This window comes from Macrosteles quadrilineatus, unplaced genomic scaffold (assembly GCF_028750875.1).
Source record: "Macrosteles quadrilineatus isolate MER2022 unplaced genomic scaffold, UCM_ALF_1.0 Scaffold_4__1_contigs__length_99947679, whole genome shotgun sequence".
NCBI classification, from domain to species: domain Eukaryota; kingdom Metazoa; phylum Arthropoda; class Insecta; order Hemiptera; family Cicadellidae; genus Macrosteles; species Macrosteles quadrilineatus.
The window spans coordinates 5,723,792-5,738,178 of NW_026542597.1; positions in this window are offsets into that span (position 1 = coordinate 5,723,792).

Sequence of the window (14,387 nt, forward strand, 5' to 3'; positions counted from 1 at the left end):
TTAAACTTGAAGATTTATGTCACGCTTTTGTGACAGTGTTCCAAGTTTCCTATATGCTAATATGTATTTACAAAATATTAAACGGAGTAACAAAAAAGTTTTACGAATTTCAAGATCTTTTCAATCCATTTACGCACTCTTATTTTATTTATACATCAAGTAATATGATTACCATTTCCAACTTAAATTCAAATGCAATACGTATTTATATTCAAATGATGAATCAATACTTTATATTGATGAGGAAACGCATGTCCAATTAAACTACACATGTATCGCCATAAGAAAGAATGTTCTTATACAGTATGCCCCTGTCAAAAAAAGGATATCGCTTTATACCTCTTACAGGTTTAAGTGAACCTTTTAAAGGTTACAGTTGAAACAGTTTATATTAGCGTTGTTTAAGTACCTTCCAATAATTTATGTATATTTGTAACTATTTAATAAAAGATTGCATTTTACAGCACTTTCCAACAATACCAAGTTGTACCATCGAGTATTGACTCCGCATGTTGTTACGTAATGATATAAACTTTACCTTTTACACGGTTAGAAGCTTTAAATGTGATCTGGCTTTGTAACCGTCTGTTAAACTTCGCCTTTCTTTCCTACCCTATTTTCAAATTCAAAGTTAAAATTTTTTATGTTTTCAATTAAAATTCATTGCAAAACTCATAGGTCTATTTAATTTTCAGTTAAGTTGAAGTCACGTATAGTAAATGTATTCAAATGAAAAATTTTAGTAAGATGGTTAAACAAAATGTTCATGGAAACAATAAAATATCTTTCAACTAGCTAAGAAAATTGTTTTTTTACATATATATTTATGAAGTTTAATAATTGCTTGATCATTATTAATTATACATATTATATAAATTAAGGCACTACTCCACTATTATTTAGTGATATATATATAATAGTATTTTGACTAATAACCAAGACGTACATTTTGTAAAGTCTACAGTACACAATTAGAATTAAAAAGAATCTAGGAATGGTTTACGAGCGTGAATGGATTTGTACTCCACCATATTAAATAAAAGTTTTTTTTTTACTTAAATTGAATTACATCTGTATTTGAAAAAGAATCAACTGCATATTTCAATTCATACTAAAAATATTAAATCGCATCCTGTATTTATTTCACGGAATTTACAAACAATTGCAAGATTCACTTGCCATAAACATTGACTTTAGAACAAGGAACGTTTCAATTATTAGGTTGAATAGGGAATACGCTATACAGCAACTGGATTCAAAGCCATTTTACATACTATAAGACTGACTCCGTAACGGACATAAATGGCATTCCCTGAAGAGAGTAGTTGATTACTGAGGACGGATTCGCATTGCTCTAGAGGCAAATTCGTCCTTCCCTGCAGCAAACTGAGCGTTTATAATCCATCAACACTGAGTAAAACAATATATATATATATGAATTATTTAATACAAGAGTTTACAATTATACTCATACATGCCTATTTCCTTAACTAACATAAGAACATGGTATAGCTTTTTAATGATTGTAGGTACTTTTTTATGTACAAAGGCTGTGTTGAAAACCCTGCATTATGGCCTACCTACTAAAGAAATAAAGTTACAAATGTCCAAAAACCCAACATTGTGTGATTTTTGTCACACTCAACTGACTACTATAAGAGGGTGCGTAGAACGGGCACACAGCTAGTTGAAAAAAAACTGTAAACTTACTACCATTTCAATGCACATACACGAAAGTTTTAAACTGCTTAAATATAATATATGCCCATTCACACATGGTAGTTCAAAAGCAGGTTGTACGCTTGTGAAGACCGTTCGTTTAGGAAAACGTAAAAAAGCGTAGAAGCCTGTAATAAAAAATGTATTTATGCTATTTAAAATCTACATACCAAATCAAACCAAAGTTGTATTTAAGGAAAACGGATGAGCTTGAATACAACTTCCCCTTATTTTGCTGTACAATAGTAACGACAAACGACTTTATCTCTTAAATTTTGCTTTTAAACCCTTCATTTTATTGAAAGTCGAAGCTTAACCTTTAGTTTAGTAAAATTAAAATTTAAGCTTCGACTTAAAATATAGTAAATCTTATACCCATGTATTTAAATTGTAACCTAAAATAAAGGTTATTTTAATTAATTGTTTTCAGGATCGTATAGCAATGCAATAAATAAAAAAAGTCTACTGTCATTCTACTACTGATTTTGATCAAGAAATAGCAAAATGGTCTAATAAGATTAATCTAAAATACAAACAAAACTGAGAGTAAATGTTAAGATGATAGATCGATGTATAAATAGCTCCTGAATCAAAGTATATGTTTTTAAATGAGGGATTTAAATAATTTAAGGCATAACAGTTAATTGTATTGAGCCAATAATATTCATATCCCAATAACTTTGTACTTCATTCACCTACCTTATGTCATTAAATGTAATAAATTAATACTGCAATTTAAAATAATCACCTTAGAATGAATATAATATGATGTGTTAACTAATGAATATACTTGATATATGAAATTTGAGTTACACTTTTAATTCTATTTAAGAAGTAATGCAAAATATTAAAACATGACAACGACAACGTTGTTAAGTAATTTTCTTATAGATTACGCTTATTTTAGAGGTCACTGTTTTAATAAATACCTTGAATATACTAAGTGAAATCGCTGACAAATAATTCTGATAAAAAGACGACAATAATTTAATGCAAAATGCCGGCCTGTTTACATTCTATATTTCCCGACAACAGAGTCTGACGGTGACTTAAACTAATGGATTTTTGGTTTATCTTGTAAGAAGATTGTGAAGATTTGTCAAATGCTATCAGGATCGTATGTTGTTCTTAAGATATTATTATGGGAACATTAGTAATCTCTGCTTATTTCCAGTTTTAAAGTTACGCAATCAACTCCCGTTTTTTCTTTATATTAAATAGTATTAATTACTCAAGGCAGTATTTCTTTTTTGAGTAGTATAACAAATTTCTCAACTACCCTCCCCCAACCTTGGTCAACCTTTAACTAATAATTAGGTCTGTATTGATCATAAATGATTTGGTGTAAGATACCTGTGGAAATATTATGATTCCTTTTTATACAATCTTATAAACTAAAAAAGTTAGGATTATAACTATTTAAAATCAATGTACAGTACAGAGAGTTTCCTGGTAACCATAATGTGGTTGATCATGTGTGGTTTGCTGAAGGTATTTCAATCTAACTTTGGAAGTGAATGGCTGAGGTTTATCGGGCCTTTGTCGATCATAGTGCACTGAACAATCAATTTATCTGACCTGAAACTTTATAATCAAATACCTTTTTTTATTTTTATATGTTACTCAAATATCTGGGACAAACAAAATATTGGTCATTAATGGTAAATAGTTAACGAAGACGGAGTCTACATTAAGACTTAGGTTTGCACTATTAATGTAGTGCGTAATTTTACGTAATTGTCAAGCTGGAAGTAAAATCCATCACGCAATGTAGGTCGTCATAAGTTAAAAAAAAAAAAAAAAACACAAACACATGATAACAAATAAAAAACTATAAAATGCATGTCCAGACAACTTTTTATTATTACATGGTGGCGGTTACAGGGTATATATTCAATGGTGTAGGTTTAGACTGACCAGGTCTTTCCCTTTCCACCTTGCCATTAGAGTAGTTAGCAGCTATTGATAAGATCTTGTCTATGCGTAAGACTGCCTCATATGTTAGCTTCAAATGAGAATTTTTCGTTCAGGATATACTGGGCATGTTTTGCCGAACTTGTAATTTTTTACCCTTTATTAGGGTCAAAAATCTTCCTCTTCCTTAATGGGAAAGTAAAACGTCTAAATTAGTTTTGATGTATTTGTCTCATGTTTGTTGGATGTTTGAATATTATTAATATATAATTAATTATTATTAGTAATAATATATTATTATTATATTATTATTATATTATTACTATGGTGACCTAACAAATGCATACACTATTGCTCTTTAAGCCATAATTAATTGATAAGGATTAATTGATAAGCAATTTAAGTTTAATTAGTTGTCTATTTGTAAGGTAGACACAACTCCCATTATTTATACTTTGAATAGCTCTGCAGGTAATAAACATTAACATATACAATTGCATTTAATCTAAAATCTGAGGAATACACAACATTATATTTGAGTAAAAAATAGATTTTATATAATGTCTACTTGTGCGTTTTTGCAGCGATCCCGTATTAAATATGAGTGATATTTACAAATAAATTTCCAATGAAAATCTCATTTAGTCTTTCTAAATGGATTATTACGTTTCAATCCATTAGTGTTCCTTTTCCTTGACGAGAGTTCTGATCAGCTGTGTTTCCAAATTATCAAAGATGCTTTTACGAAAGAGTTCAGATACCTAAGCAACAGACAACCTTAATTTAAAAGCTTCCACCATTTCTAAAGTATATAAGTTTTCAAATTAGGTGGATCCAAATGTGTTTATTCTGTCAACAAAATTTTGGTAAATGTTACAAAAGCCACACATTTTTATATTGGTGAAATCTTATACGTACATGCTGTGGCACCATAAAGAACGTGTATTACTGACATTTGGTCTGGTATACATTTTATGGTCGTAAGATATAATAATGGTAAAAATATGGCAGTAATGTATAACATGGTATTACATATTTTTGTTTGGTAATAGATAACGAATGTAGTATTTAATTTAAAGTTAATGGCGTACACAAGACGTATTTTACCGTTTACATTTCCAAGCAACAATTGTGTGCTACGCCATAAACGGTTTAAGGGCATTGAAGCGATAAAACTGTTCGGAAATGAACACATTGTCTGATCGTATTTTTTATCTTTTGTAAACTCTGTAACCGTTCAATTAAGAACGGTTCAGAATCGGAAGGAAATTTTTCGGATGTTTAAGTTTTGGTCTATATGCATATTACTCAATTATGAACTAAAGAAAAACCATATGTGGTTCAAATCAACTTCTTTCATGCCAAAACGTGTGACTTTTGTTATTAGTAATTCGTGTTTTTCAACACTGTTAGCGTTCGGTTTAATTATAGTTTAGATCTTAACATTACTTTCCCACCAAGGCAAATATTTATTTTGTCTAACATAAAAATTCCCTACAATGGTTTGAGTCTGATAAACTCGTTCCAGGAAGTGAGATTCTTTCCGGTACGTTGATGTTTCGTTTAGACAGCCGTTCAACATTTCCCTTTCGCATTCGTTTTCATATGTCCTATTGTCCTGTCTACGGGACTAGCTTTCTATGGGACGATTTCGAAGTCGTTTTGTGAGTGATGCTTGACCTTTGTCAAGCACAATAAACCTTTCCTACCACTGCACGGAAATCATCACATTGCCACGCCTCTAAACAGTACGCAAAATAGCGAATTCCTACTCTAGGGTGGGAATGACTATTGCCGCTCACTAAATCAGATGATTTCACAGTTGGTTGTTCTATAAAATGCGAACAACCAGAAAAGCAAATAACGTAAACTAAAAATAGGAAAAGACCTAAATGACATATTATATACAACTAAAAAGATAATCTGCGTGTTTTGATAAACTAGTACATTGTGATGGTAGGAAAAATAGTGTGTGTATTACGAGCTTAAACAGTCAATGCCGCTATTTAAATGTATGGCTGCACAATTTTACAACGGGGTATATGTAAGATATTTCAATAAATACTGTTTATACGATTGTCTTAAGCTTTTTCCAGTAGTATAGGGTTACAAGGAGGGTTATATAGAACTGATATATAGGAATTGGTAGAGGTTTATAGTAAATTTATATAAGATATATCAATTCAAAAGCTTTACCTTCCGGGGTTACTGAATAAAACCTTTAGTTTTCAGTTGCCTTCAGCCCCTTATATTATTTGATTGTTTTACGTTGTCATTCGAATGTTGTTTATTTAATAAAACATGTAGCTTTGCACAAATACAGCACGAATGCTGGTCGGTGTATTTTTTGTCCTAAGACGCTAGGCACGAGCTTGGATTTGTTATTCAAATTACTTCAGGCTAGACCTACGAGTTGTGGTTTAATCACTTAGATAAAATACATTGGTGATTTGGCAGGATTTGAACCCGGAACCTCTGGAACCGGAGTCCCGCGCTCTAACCACTAGACCAGCTCCCCATCTGGTTGGTGTAATAAGGCAGTTAGTATTCAGGACATGGGTCGGCCTGCCTCGACACATTTTATGCATCTTCAACTGGCGGAATTACAGAAATTGCCTGTAAATAATCTGGTTCTAGGTACAGGTAAGTAAGACATATGTCCACAAGGTCTGAGGTATAAGTTGGTACGAGTCGATGGTCGAGATAAAACACTTTAACAAATTACTTTTTAAGGTTTTAGATTATTAAATATACTTCTAAGGGTTTTACATTTATGAGATAATTAATAGTAACCACAACTTTTAAAGAGGCAACAATTAATATTGATTAATGTATTCCATACACAAGGCTATTTATTGATGTTGTTTATGTATGTAGATTGTGTTTATATATGTAAGTTGTGTTTTATGAGTTCTATTCTAATATTAAAATCCATCCTTACATTTGTAAGTTATATCATTCAACATAAAGAATAATTTTAACAACGCAAGAGTTTTTAAAATGACATCAAACTTTTAAAAGCACTGAATTAATTTGTTATAAGAGTATTTGTATCACTTCAAATATGTATTAATCTTTATCTTTATGAAAACAAGTGCATGACTCTAAATTAATTTAAATTATAAATAAATGTAAGAAATATATTTTTTAATTTTCAATAAAATATTAAAGAGCATTTAAAAACATACTTCTTCTATCCAAATATATATTGTACATCGTAACAATATGGCAAAAAATAATTTGAATTTAATGTAACAAAGATGGTCAAGCTGAATAGTGTTTTTTTTTATGATATTGTACACAATGGTATCAAAATGTTTTAAAATTGTAAATTTGCAATTTTTTTGGAAAACCTTATTGAAACCAAGAGCGGAAGAGAGGAATCGGACAAATTGGATGTTTCTTGTTTGCACTGTCCCCAGTGGAAATTATTCATGACGTGACTTTTTCCAAATATTATCGCACTAGTATTATGGTGAAAGGGTAGCAAATAAAAGGGAAATAATTTTTTTTCTGAATGCAATAAATACTACATGCTAACTACATTCCTTGCCTAAAATATCATACTAAAATTACAAAAAAAAAATATTTAAATGTTGGCACTTCGTTGTAAAACAAAACTCACACACATAACATCATCATCATTATCATAAATGATGTCATTATAAAGTTCTTAAATGGATCAACTTAAACGTAGGAAATACATTAGGAATGTTTATTCATAACTTTCAATCGTTCAATAAACTATTTAGGCCTACAGTACATTACTCGGAATTAAATTAGAATAGTATTATAGCAATGTAAGTTATAAAAACATTTGAAACTTTAGTCTCAGTTACTAAGGGAAGGCAACAAATTATACGTTGCCCAGAGCTAAGTAATTAAAGTGCGCTTTTCTTGGTGGAGTATTTCTTTTCATCGTGAGAGCTTAACATAAATATAACTAAACAAAGACCTTTTGGAGAAGGAATTAGAAGACAATTTTGTTTCGATTAAAAGTAAATATTGATTTGACACTTAAACATTCAATGTTTAATCGTTTTATTTAATAGTAAAAATAAAATAATTTGTGTTTAATTCTCTGCAGATTAACTAGAAAACACTTATAATATTGAATACAGTTTTTATACTGAATACAGTACCATACAGCAATCAACTGTATGTAATCAATTATATAGAATATTTAAATAATCATATACTTTATCGTTACAAAAAGCTCATATACGGGGTGTTTCAAAATGACTCACCCGGTTTCAACGCTTTATAACTTTTATACTATTAAACTTACCGCTATAAAATACGCATCAAACGAAAAAGCAACTCAAAGAGTTTATGCCTACCGAAGACACATTATTTAATAAAATCGATCCAGCAGAACTGTAGATTTAATTGTACAAAGTTAAAAAGTAATCTCCAACTTTTTTTAACACTAGAAATTTGGAGGTTACTTGACGTTTTTGCAAATAACTTTTAAATGGTGAGGAAATCGACCAAAGTGGAAGGTAATATTCCGAAAGAGAATAAAACTTCCTACAATCTACTATTATGCATTTTTTGAAAATACTCAAGAAAGGTACCAAAAATTGCTTAAAAGTGAAAAAAATTGAAAATCCCTGTCTTCAATGTAGACAATAGACATAGCAAACATTAAATTTCACACTTTTTTTATTTTAAGGCAAATTTAGGCTACATTTATTAAGTATTTTAAAGAAATGCATAATTGAAGATTGTAGGAAATTTTATTCTCTTTCGGAATATTACCTTCCACTTTGGTCGATTTCCTCACCATTTAAAAGTTATTTGCAAAAACGTCAAGTAACCTCCAAATTTCTAGTGTTAAAAAAAGTTGGAGATTACTTTTTAACTTTGTACAATTAAATCTACAGTTCTACTGGATCGATTTTATTAAATAATGTGTCTTTGGTAGGCATAAACTCTTTGAGTTGCTTTTTCGTTTGATGTTTATTTTATAGCGGTAAGTTTAATAGTATAAAAGTTATAAAGCGTTAAAACCGGGTGAGTCATTTTGAAACACCCTGTATTTGAGCTAAAATAAAATGAAAAAAAACATATGTAATTTTCGTTTATAGAGAGATACAACTATGTAGCCTATTAATAAGAACTTTTTTTGACAAAAAGACTAGTCTTGTATTTAATACAACCAATGATATGCGTTATATCGAACCACACGTCAGATATGTCACCATAGTGCTAAACTAAAATTGTTCTGATTCAGACCATATGAGATCTGCTGACGTCATTAACTTGTTTTTCATTTTTTATTCTTTTTTTAAATCCATCACATAGTGCATGAATTCCCGATAGGCTATACAATTTAAACATTACTAAAATCTTAGAAAATAACGGACAAATTCTATTTTAGGTTATTGCGATTCATAACAACATAAGTCATATACGATTATTTTAATTACAGTTCAATTTATCACAACGAGCTAAATTTTTAACACCCCCAAATTTTTACTATTTCAAAGGCTACATTTATTTTGAAACCAAAAATGTGGAGGTCATGAACTGGAAGTTTGTAATTTGGCTGAGTTGCTGAGAAACTCCAATCTTGGCACTAGGGTGCTTAGCAGCTGATTTATGATTGGTTCAAGACTTATTAGCAACACCGTTAGTGCATAAGGCTCTAACAGTTACCCATCGTAATATCTTTATCATAAATTACTAACTTAGCAAATACGTAAGCACTAAGCCTAAATCAATGTAAAATACAAAATTTCAGAAAGCAGTTTCTTTGTGGTTGGTTTTCTTTTACTTGTGAATTCCTCTATCGTGTTGTTTTACATATAAGAATATATTTTTTATGCCGGTTGTGTAAAATAATTACATAAAATCCAAGAATCGTTCTTTTGTCTTTGGCACATAGTAAATCTAATAACTCACGCCTAATATACATTTATTACAACTTTTTTTTTCTGTTTAATATTTTATAAACTTTTTAGTAGTCCAATTAACATTTCCACATGTTTATTAAAAATTTTCAATTCATATGTTCATTTCAATTTAATTTAATTTTTAGGGACAATAAAATGTGAATACAGTAGATGTATTAATCTTAAATTACAGGGGGTTTTAAGTTTGCAAACTAAATAAATGTCATAGATTTTAAGATATTTATTATTTCATGTATGTAAATTTCTGTTATATATTGACTGATCAAGTAAAATAAAAAAAATAATGGTACCTATATTAAATGTAACATCTATATATAAAGCCAAAAGTACCCATGAACTTTAGAGAAAACTACAAGTCACACCCCCATAAACCATATACTTAAAATGTTCGTCATGACGAGAAACCTTGCGCGAAATTATCCGTTATTTCATAAATTGCCCTATAAGGTCGTAATTGCTTTCCAAAGGGAACTTTCCATTTACCTAATGTTAAAAATATCTCAGCTGTTATTATTTGTTTGCATTACCATTACTGTATTCTGTTTTGTTTATTTCATCTTAACTTAACCAATCAATAGTTTTTACTAATGTAGTAAAACGGGGTGGAGCCCGTGGGTAACAGCTAGTTAAACATAATACATATTTATATCCAAAGGATAAGCTATTGTTTTATTGTCCCGAAACCTCATGTTTGACCATATAGCTTATTACACAAACTTAAAACTATAAAAAAAAACCATTCATCATCACTACAAAAATGAAATCAGTTTGAGAAAGAACTTTTAAGGTTACAGTTTAAATCATTTACAATAATTAAGTGTAAGTTAAAATGTTATGATCATTAGTATGACTATCAGTAAACAAGACAATGAACTTATATTTTGCCATCTACATTTTAACAACAATACTACGTTCTGCCTTTTGAAAGTCGGCCTACACCATGCTACGCAATGCTATAAACTTTACCTTTTACGAGGTTACAGGCCTTAAACGTGAAATGTCTTTGTAATCGATAGTAAAAAATCTCCTTTCATTTCTACCCTGGTTAAGTTTTAAAGTAAAAACGTTTTCCTCGTTCACAGTTTCCAATAATTGTGTTTTAATTTAGTTGTAAGTTAAGTTAATTTCACGTTGCGTAATTAATTTCATCTGGGAAAAGTTATTAATTTTGTTTTTTAAATATATTTCCACATTTGTTTTAAACTATTTTTTTTTTTTAGGGATACACGAACTAAGGAAACATTCTTAACACTAGTGCTATCAACTGGCGCCGCTGAAATATTAAAAATCGCCCAATAGCTTTATGGGATTGATAATTCACCACATATATTGAATTAATTGTTCTCTTTATATTGAAATTTATCTTCATAAAACGAGAATATACAAATTTGATTTATGTTGAGATACAACTGGGTTACAACATCAACCTAGTTTTATAATATTATTCCTTATACTATTTGCTACCTTTTCATAATAACCTAGAATTTAAAATAAAAATGAGTTCAACAATTTAATTCACTTATCATCATCATAGAAGCTGAAATTAATGTTTATTTACTGTACTTGAAATGAGACTGACTGTAACAGAAAATCAAATTCCCAGAATAGAGTTAAAAATTACATAAGATTGAAGCACATTTTGTCCTTCCCTGCAGCAAACTGAACGTTTATGATCTACCGAAATCGAGTACGTAATAGCTATTTATTTACAGTACAAGTATAGTAAGAGCGTTTTTACATCACGCAGGTGAATGTTGTGCAACGAGCGGAAGCGAGTCCATTTCACCCATCTTCTAACAGTAACGTTCTTTTACAAACAAAAGCTAGGTTAGGAAAATACTTTAAAGCATAATAATAACATTCAAGCGCACAGCTGATTTCTAGCGTTGAACGTCGTTGGCTCCATAGAGGTATATTTTTTTAAGTTAAGCACTCAATGTTATTTAAATTGGTTTCATTACCTCACCGAGTGAGTTTTTTTTTAACTTTACATCACTCGAGAAGTAAGGAAGTTGTATACATCACGCTTGGGATAGGGAAGTTTAACATGGCGGGTTAGGTAAAACCCGTATTCTGACACATGCTTGCTTCTATAAGCTTGTCAACAATCTTTATAAGCGGTGGGAGTAACTATGATATTATTTCACTTGGAAAAACACAAAAGTTGGAAGAACCATATTTTTTACAGACATGGGGGTGCACTATTTTGCTTAGGAACATAACGTAATAAATTTTAATAAAATCTGTGATCAAGTTATGTTTTAAAAACTTCGAATTTTTCATTATCTTATAGGTTTTTATTTGGAAATCACTATAAAAATTTAAATGTATGGACAAAATTAAAAATTTTTTGAGATGTGGATTAATACCTACATATTTCCTATATGATGTAATTGTTTAAATACTAAACACGTGTAAAAGTACATATCAGGGTAAATAGAAAAGCTGAAAAATAATTCATCACCCTTCCATTATTTAACTACAAATTGACAAATTTACTCATTTTTTAAATATAAAATTTGTTTAAAACCATATCTTAGCTTTTGATTTTTTTAGCTTTTTATGAATTTTAATCCGACAAACGTGGAATGTAATTTTGATAATTGTTATGCTAATTATTATTAATGAGTACAATAATGATCGAGTCGTATATGCTTATTTTATTTATGGATTTGATGAAAAGGCATTAAAAATAATGCAACCACAATACAAAAACTCAAAGTGTGAGTTTATTAAAAATTTTAAAAAGCTTGAACGAAATTCAAATGGCCTTTGGAACAAAATTATGTATATTAATATGGAATTTATGATTTTACCCTTTAGTATGACAACCTAACTATGTAAGCAATAAGCCTAAATCGATAAATAATACTAAATTTCTAAAAGTAGTTTCTTTGTAGTTGGTTTATTTCTTAGGGAAGTGCTTGGATTAATATCTTTAAAATGTAAGCATCATTGTTAAATAATAACAGAACAATAAGACAACAATAAGTTGATGCCAAAGGACGGTTTGTTTACATTGTGTAATTCTCAACAAGAGAGCCTGACGATGACTTAAACAAATGGCTTTTGGGTTTATCTTGTAAGAAGTAAGTGATGAAAAAGATGATATAAGAAGATTTGTCAAATGCTATCATAACAGTGCTTAATTCCCTAGATTCCATTGCACAATATTAAGTAACGTTATTCTTAGTACTGTAAGCCTACACTTGATATACTAAGAAACCCAGGTAATGTTTTTATGTCTTGGAAATTCATTCTTTAAAGTCTGTTCGTTAAAAGAAATGAGGTATACTTTACTATATTATTGTTCGGAAAAATATATTAACACCTGAATCATAGGCTTTTATATGATGTTAATTTTTTAGTGTAATATGTGTTTACTGTTGTGTAACTTCAATATTAAAAAAATAGCGTGCAAAGCCCATTTTATTTTACAAATTGAAAGGTCTTATGTTAGCCTACCAGCTGTCCGTGGAATTTGAAAAGTAAAATTATTTATTGAAAACGTATAGGTTTGATGTATATTTATTTGACCAAACATTTTTAAACAATATTATCGCTGGTTTGTCCCTCAATGAACTCGGAAGTGCTGTGGCGTGGTTAGAAAGCAATTGGACCTTAACTTATTGTGTACGTGTCGTTGATTCTTGTATTGTTTTCGGAATCCCTTTTTACTTAGTTTTTTTCTACATTATTATTGAAAAAGGGTATTTGTTGAGACTGGATATCTTAATATCACTTTATATCATTAATTAAATATTTATTTTAACCTCCAAACTATAAAAAAGCAATACAAACATAGGGGTAATATTTATAGGATAATCTAATATTAGATTAAAAAAATAAATACTATTACGGGTAAAAATAACAATCATAGTTTCTAAAAAATTACAAAAAATTTTCTAAGTTTAACTGGAGGAACTACTTGTGCCATTATTCTATTTACATGCAATAAAACTTTTGATATATAATAGGAGAGGTATGACTCAAAGTAGGTTTCAATTTTAATGAACCCCTTTAAAATATGGCTCGATATTAGTAACTAATTATTTATTGGTAGTATAAACATTACTTATGTATAAAAGTGATAGGTAAAATATATTCAGACTGCCAAATTCTTGCATTTATTGTAATAAGAAGGGGTTTGATGATGGTTTAAGCTTCCTCATCATTATCTCTTTTAAAATACCCGTACTATACTATACAGTATTTGTTTGAAGTTTAGGTGTATATTGTTATATACTTAGCTCATGCTTGGGCTCTTGGACTAGGTAAGCTAGAAGGCATTTTTCAGTGTGAGGAAGGTAGGTGTGGAACATTCATTGCAGCCGATCCATTGATTGGAAACGTTGATCAATCTTATGTCTACCATCAGATGAAATTAGACCACGTTCTTTTTCACAATGAGGTTTTTTCTAATAGGCCGAGTTTCAAAAGATAGTCACCAATCAATCATAAAATATACAAATTTAAAGCAAAACATGTTTTCAGAGTTAAGGTTTCTTTTTTTAATGATACTTGAAATAATATAATAAAACAGGAAACAAAATTGCAATATGTTTTTTCTTTATTTTATCTATATAAAATATAATTGTTGTAAGACATTTCAAATGTTAATACAACCGATTTGCTTATCAATTAATTGGGCATAAGTCTATAGTAATTATATTTGTTGAGTGATTGTTTGTAAAAGCGATAAAACTATTTTCAAGTAAGTTGTTTCAGTAGAATCATCTCTCCAAAAATCTAAGCAACTTTTTTTGAGTCTTATATTGGACTCAATTTTCTGATTTCAATTTGAAATCTTACTCAACAATGACTGTTGCAGACAGT